This window comes from Cryptomeria japonica, chromosome 3 (genome assembly GCF_030272615.1).
Source record: "Cryptomeria japonica chromosome 3, Sugi_1.0, whole genome shotgun sequence".
Lineage (NCBI taxonomy): Eukaryota > Viridiplantae > Streptophyta > Pinopsida > Cupressales > Cupressaceae > Cryptomeria > Cryptomeria japonica.
In genome coordinates, this window is record NC_081407.1 from 355,247,167 (window position 1) to 355,253,166 (window position 6,000).

Sequence of the window (6,000 nt, forward strand, 5' to 3'; positions counted from 1 at the left end):
AAGGAACATAGCAGTGAGGAACCTCTGCCGAAACCCTAGAAATGAAGGTTTTCTTCAAAGGGGAAGCTACAACAAAGACATCTAAATGGTCCTTGTTCCAAACAAACAACTCTGCATTCCCATCAAAAGAGGATTCAATGCCCCTCGAGCCAAATTGAATGGTTTTCATATGAAAAAACAAAGGAGAATCCATAGTCACCGAAGAACAGCCAAAATTCCCAGAATCTTTGATAAGATTTTGAAGCCATAGACCAAAAGGAGACCGATTATTACAAAACTTCAGTGGAGAGACTTTAGGTGAAATTAAAACATAAATTTTAACAACCACCACCCCATCCTCAAGAATCGAATGAGACAACAGAAATTTGCCAAAAGAATCCCCAATCTTTGTTAAAATATCAGATTCAACAAATTCCGATGGCAACAAAGGAAGTTTAAACCAGGTAGGAACTTGTTTTGGGCCAACCCTAGAGGTCGCTAGAAAGGGCTTCCAACTTTCTACAAAAATCAGATTCTTTCCAAGCCAGAAAAATGGAACACTCAATGCCTTATCCCTAGCAGATGCAGAATCAAAAACAATAATAAACGAACTTGCAGAGAGAACATGGAAATACAAAGTGCCATACCAGTGCGCATGAATTTTATAATGGAGCTTTGACAGATGAATAGAGTTACCCCACACCTGGATAACGACTGCCAACGCCCAAAGATCATGCACCTTTTTCCCCAAGATAACATCCGAGGCATCAATTAAAGGAACCGGGAGCGGAACAGGCTGCGAGGGCGAATCAACATTCGGCAATTGACCTTCCGAGCCCTTTGATATTTTAGCAAAGTCACTCGCCAGGCCAAGCCGAGCCTTATTACCAGAAGCCCTAGCATTTTGATTTTGTTTTTCATTTTATTGTTAATTTTGTTTTAATATTTTAAAAAATAAATAAATACAATATTTATTTGATGGTATACATAGTTGAAAGTTTATCCTTTATGTTACTTTGGATTTTAGAATTGATGATTATCTTTCAAATAAATAATAATTTTAGTTTTGTTATAATAATTAAAATTTAAAATCATATGATATTTTTTTTAATAGATTAATAACTGCAGAGGGGCAGCACCCTTGTATTAATCAAAACTTGAAAAATATATAACTGGTTCAAAAAGAGCCGTAGGGGGAAAGAACCAGTAAGAAAACCCCCTACCATTGCTCCAATAGTAAATTCAAAAAAAGCAAGCCACGTTGGCTGAGATGCTAAAAAGATAGGAGAAAACAACCAGAGGAGAAAAATGTCGGTTGAACCAAAGGCCTACAATTAACTAAACAACGCATGAAAATGAACATGGAAATCAAGATTCTTCTGCACTTGAATATGGGTCCTCGATACCAGGAGCAGGAACAACAACTGCATCCAAAATTATCGGGCAATCATTCCTGCAAGCAACATGGGCCAATGATTTCGCTTTTTCGCAAGGGTGGCGGTCATCATCTGGAATCCACTCTTCTCCACGGCCAAGCCCCCAAGAGTTGCCTTCAACTATGTCACCGTTGGCCATAATACCAATGTCTTTTATACCCGAGAGCCCTTCCTCCTAGATATAGGTTCTTCTCCAAGCAGCTGTGAAGCCGAGCAGTATACCGACAATCTTGCAAAGGAGCTCACTATTTCTGGTAATAATAGGCCAGGAGGCTTCCAAGGCATTGAAGTCAAGAGAGGTTACAATCACCGTTTTTCGCACCTCCGCACCATTTCCCAAACTCATATAATAATTTTGGGGAAAGGGAAATATGAGATTGCCATCAACATTATCCAATACTGCATCAATTTCCCCAAGAAAGCGATGCTCAAACACCATTTGGGTGAGAAGCTTCACCCTTTGCTTGCTAGACCCCATATAGAGCAACATTGCTAGAAAGAAAGTCGGGATGACTGCATTAGCTCTGTATCTGTGGCATGCATTAAGGAATTCCTCCCCCAAAATTCTTTTAACACAGTGCAAAATCAAAGGGTGACTCGAGGAAAGAACCGATTGTAGGCGCTTATCAGATATTTTGCCTAGGAATGCCATCTGACAACAGGTTGCCTCCAACAAAATTGGTGTTTCCATTGTAAGCAACAAAGCAAGAAATGGGAAGAGTTTGATATGTTAAAAATAAGCAGGGCATCCTTTATTTATCTCGCCAGCTCATAAAGGTTGAGGAGCTCGAGGGCTTAGCTAAGCGAGCCAAATTACTTCGCACAAACAAGGTACATCTTAAGCATGCCACCTTAATCGCAATTGACTGCCTCTTTGATGTCAGCCGCCGTCCGACTTTATCATATCTAAAAGTAATGATGAAAATTAGATATCTTCTGACAACATCTAAACCGGAGCTTGAGTTAATGACCCCGGTAAGATCATATTACCGAAACCATAAAGAATACCAATAGGGGATAATCAAGAGGCTGGTAAGAATACATCTCTTGGTCAGAACTACCAACCAGTAGGGGCCAATACCACTGGGGGCACAAACATTCCTACTTAGAACAAGATCGGTTGTATCACTTGCACCATATTAATCACCATAATCAAAGTGTAGATGTTCCTCAATCTGAACTGGGTGTCTGAAGAGAGAACCGAATGCAACTGCTTATAAAAAATTTGCTAGATTATCATTCTGGCAGCATCAACAACGACACTGGAGTAACCCCGAAGAGATCCTAAACTGGAGCGTAAAGATTACCGGTTGGGGGAAAAGTGCAAGAGGCCTATGTAAACAACAACAACGCCAACCGGTAAAGACTAGGCAACCGAGACGGATATCCCTACTGGTAGGAGCCAGAAAACCACCATCAAAGGGAGACCCATACCCGATAAGAGTACATCCCCCGGTATGTACTCTCGACCGGTACAAACCAAAACATCGGGGAACCAAAGCGGTTCATTCCTCTGCCAAAATAAATGGAGCATTAAACCATAACAAGTGCTATAATCAAGATTTATCTTTGCCCGAGCCGTATGCCCGGATCAAGACCTCTGTCTGCAATTTCCATCTTAGATAGTCTGTCTGCTTCCAAATTGCCTTCTCTATAGATATGGCCAATCTGAAAACCTTCAAAGGTATCAAGCAAACCCACCATAGGTTGAAGCCATAGGTTGAGACGCCAATTGGGGGTATGGTTACTACGAACAACATTGATAACATTTAATGAATCACACTCCAAATGGATTTTTTTAATCCCCAACTCATACCCCAATTGCAAACCTCTTAATGCCACTCGGAATTCAGCCTCATTGTTAGTGGCCAGACCGATGTCTTCAGAAATTTCCTTAATGCAGATGCCTTTAGAATCTCTAATACAACATCCAATTCCACTAAGCCCCGGATTCCCTGCAGAGGCACCATCGAAGTTAATCTTATGCTACCCTGGTTCTGGGGCCTTCTATTTAACATCCAATCTTGGATTAACCGGTATCTCACGATTACCATTTTTGAAAAGCGAGGGGATGATCAAATTTGGGAACGCAAGCTTTAACTTCCAATCCTAGTCAGTGTATAGATTCTTTTTCAACGTTTTGGACTTGGTTGCTTCGTTCAAGAGCTCAACCAGGTGGTTCTCAATTTTCCCACAGAGGGCTAACTGATCCATCTCTTTATCCTGGAAAAATCTTCGATTCCTTTCTTTCCAAATTTCCCAAATCATCAGTGAGGGTAGGATAACAAATAAGTCCCAAAATAATGCCTTGCATTTTGATTTAGGCCATAGTAGAAACCAATCATCCAAACCTTTCAGAAAAGGGCATACCAGATTTAACTTGCCCATAAAATGCCACCAACTGTTGCTGGAGAAATTGCAATGTAGCAAAAGGTGATCAATTGTTTCCTCTTGATTTTGACATAATACACATCTACTAGGCCCATTAATACCCAATTTAAGGAGTCTTTCATTGGTTAAGATTTTCCTCTAAAAAGCCATCCAAGCAAAGGAACCTGCTTTAGGAAGTAGATGTTTGTGCCAAAACAACCTAACCAGCCAATCCTTCTTATCTACTATAGCTTCTTTTAATTTATAGCCAAAACATACCTTATACTTACCATCAGAAGAGCCACACCATCTAATGATGTCCTCATCCGGGGATGGATGAATTATTCGATTGTTCAGAATATCAAGAAGAAGGTCTTTCTGATTTTGGGCTAAAACCAAGGGGTCCAGAGAGTTCCACACCCATTTGTCCATACCATTCTTCTTAATTGAATGACCATAATCACAGACCTTGTGACCCCAAAGCCGACATGTTTATCTCATTATAGGTTGAAGAACAGGGTTATGACACAAGGCTTCTTCGCCACTCCAAGAATCCAGCCAGAAGGATGCATTCCTCCCATTTTTGACATCCCAAGTGACCCGATCGCTTATGATTTCTGTGCATTCCAGAATAAAATTCAAAATGGCCGAGCCCTTGGGAGGGTTGGTAACTGTGAGAATCCTTTTAGGCTCAAGTGAGTCCAGATATTTGTGTTTTAGGATTCTTGTCCACTTTTGATTACCGCATCTACAAATTTCCCACACCAATTTTGCTCCCATAGCCAAATTCATAATAGAAATCTGTCGAATGCCAACACCCCCAACATTTTTTAGTTGGCTTATTTTATCCCAGGAAATAAGTGGAAATTTCCCTTTGTCATTCGATCCATTCCAAAGGAAATTTCTCATTATAGTAATTAACTCATCTTCTATAGCAACCGGTAGCTTCATGCAAGCCATGGAGAAAACCAATATGGCAGAGAGGACTGCTTTTATCATAGTAAGCTTACCGACAGATGATAACCACTTCCCTTTCCAATTTTCAAGCCTAGCTTTACATTTCTCAATAAGATGTGTCCAATAGCAAGTCTTATTACGACCACTAAAAAGAGGATTCTTAATAAGACAACTTGCATATTTGACATCGTATTGATAAAGAAAACTTCTGACTTGTTCCAATTGATTTTTTGCCCCGATGCCTTGCAATAGTCATTTAGGCAGACATTTATAATCCTTGCCTCTCTTCTGCTACAGGCTCCAAAAAGAATAGTATCATCAGCAAATTGCAAGTGGGTTGAATGTTCAACTCCTGTAGCCACATTGACACCCAACCAACGACCATCACGGTGAAGAGATTTAATCATCCGACCTAAAGCTTCAACCATAATTATAAACAAAAATGGTGACATAGGATCCCCTTGGCGAATGCCTTTTGTTGAAGGGAAGAAACCATGAGATGAACCGTTAACCAAAACTGAGAATTTGGGGGTTTATAGACAATTCTTGACCCAAGTGATCCATTCATTACAGAAGCCAAATTTCCTCAATACTTCTACAAGAAATTCCATGTTCGCCATATCATAGGCTTTCATGATATCCAACTTTAATATCATACAAGAAGCTTTAGTTTTTCTTGCAGTGTGGAGGGTTTCATGAGTAGAGATGATGCCTTCAATAATAGAGCAACCAGGGGCAAAGCCACTCTGTTCATCTGAAATAATATATTTTAGAAGAGGTTTCAATCTGTTAGCAATGATCTTTGTTACTATTTTGCATACTGAGTTGCATAAAGAAATTGGTCTAAAATCACCCATTTGCTGAGGGTTCTTCTTTTTCGGTACTAAAGCTAGAAAGGTATGATTAATGGCTCCCAACATAGTCATTTTTTTCCTTGATTCTTCTACCGCTAGGTGCAAATCCTGGGCAATGATGTCCCAGAAATGTTGAAAGAAGGCTGCAGGAAAACCATTAGGGCCTGCAGTCTTATCAGGATTCAACTGGAAGGTAACTTTCTTGACTTCTTCTAAGTCAATAGGTTTGAAGAGCTCTTTATTGCGTCTTTCAGTAATTATAGGAGGGATTGCGTCTAGAAATCTGTTTCTTGCTTCCTGAACATTCTGACAATTGCCATTCATCATAGATTCAAAATGTCTTACTGCTCCTAGGGAATATCCTCATAATCTTTGGCAATACTACCATCTGGTTTTACAACCTC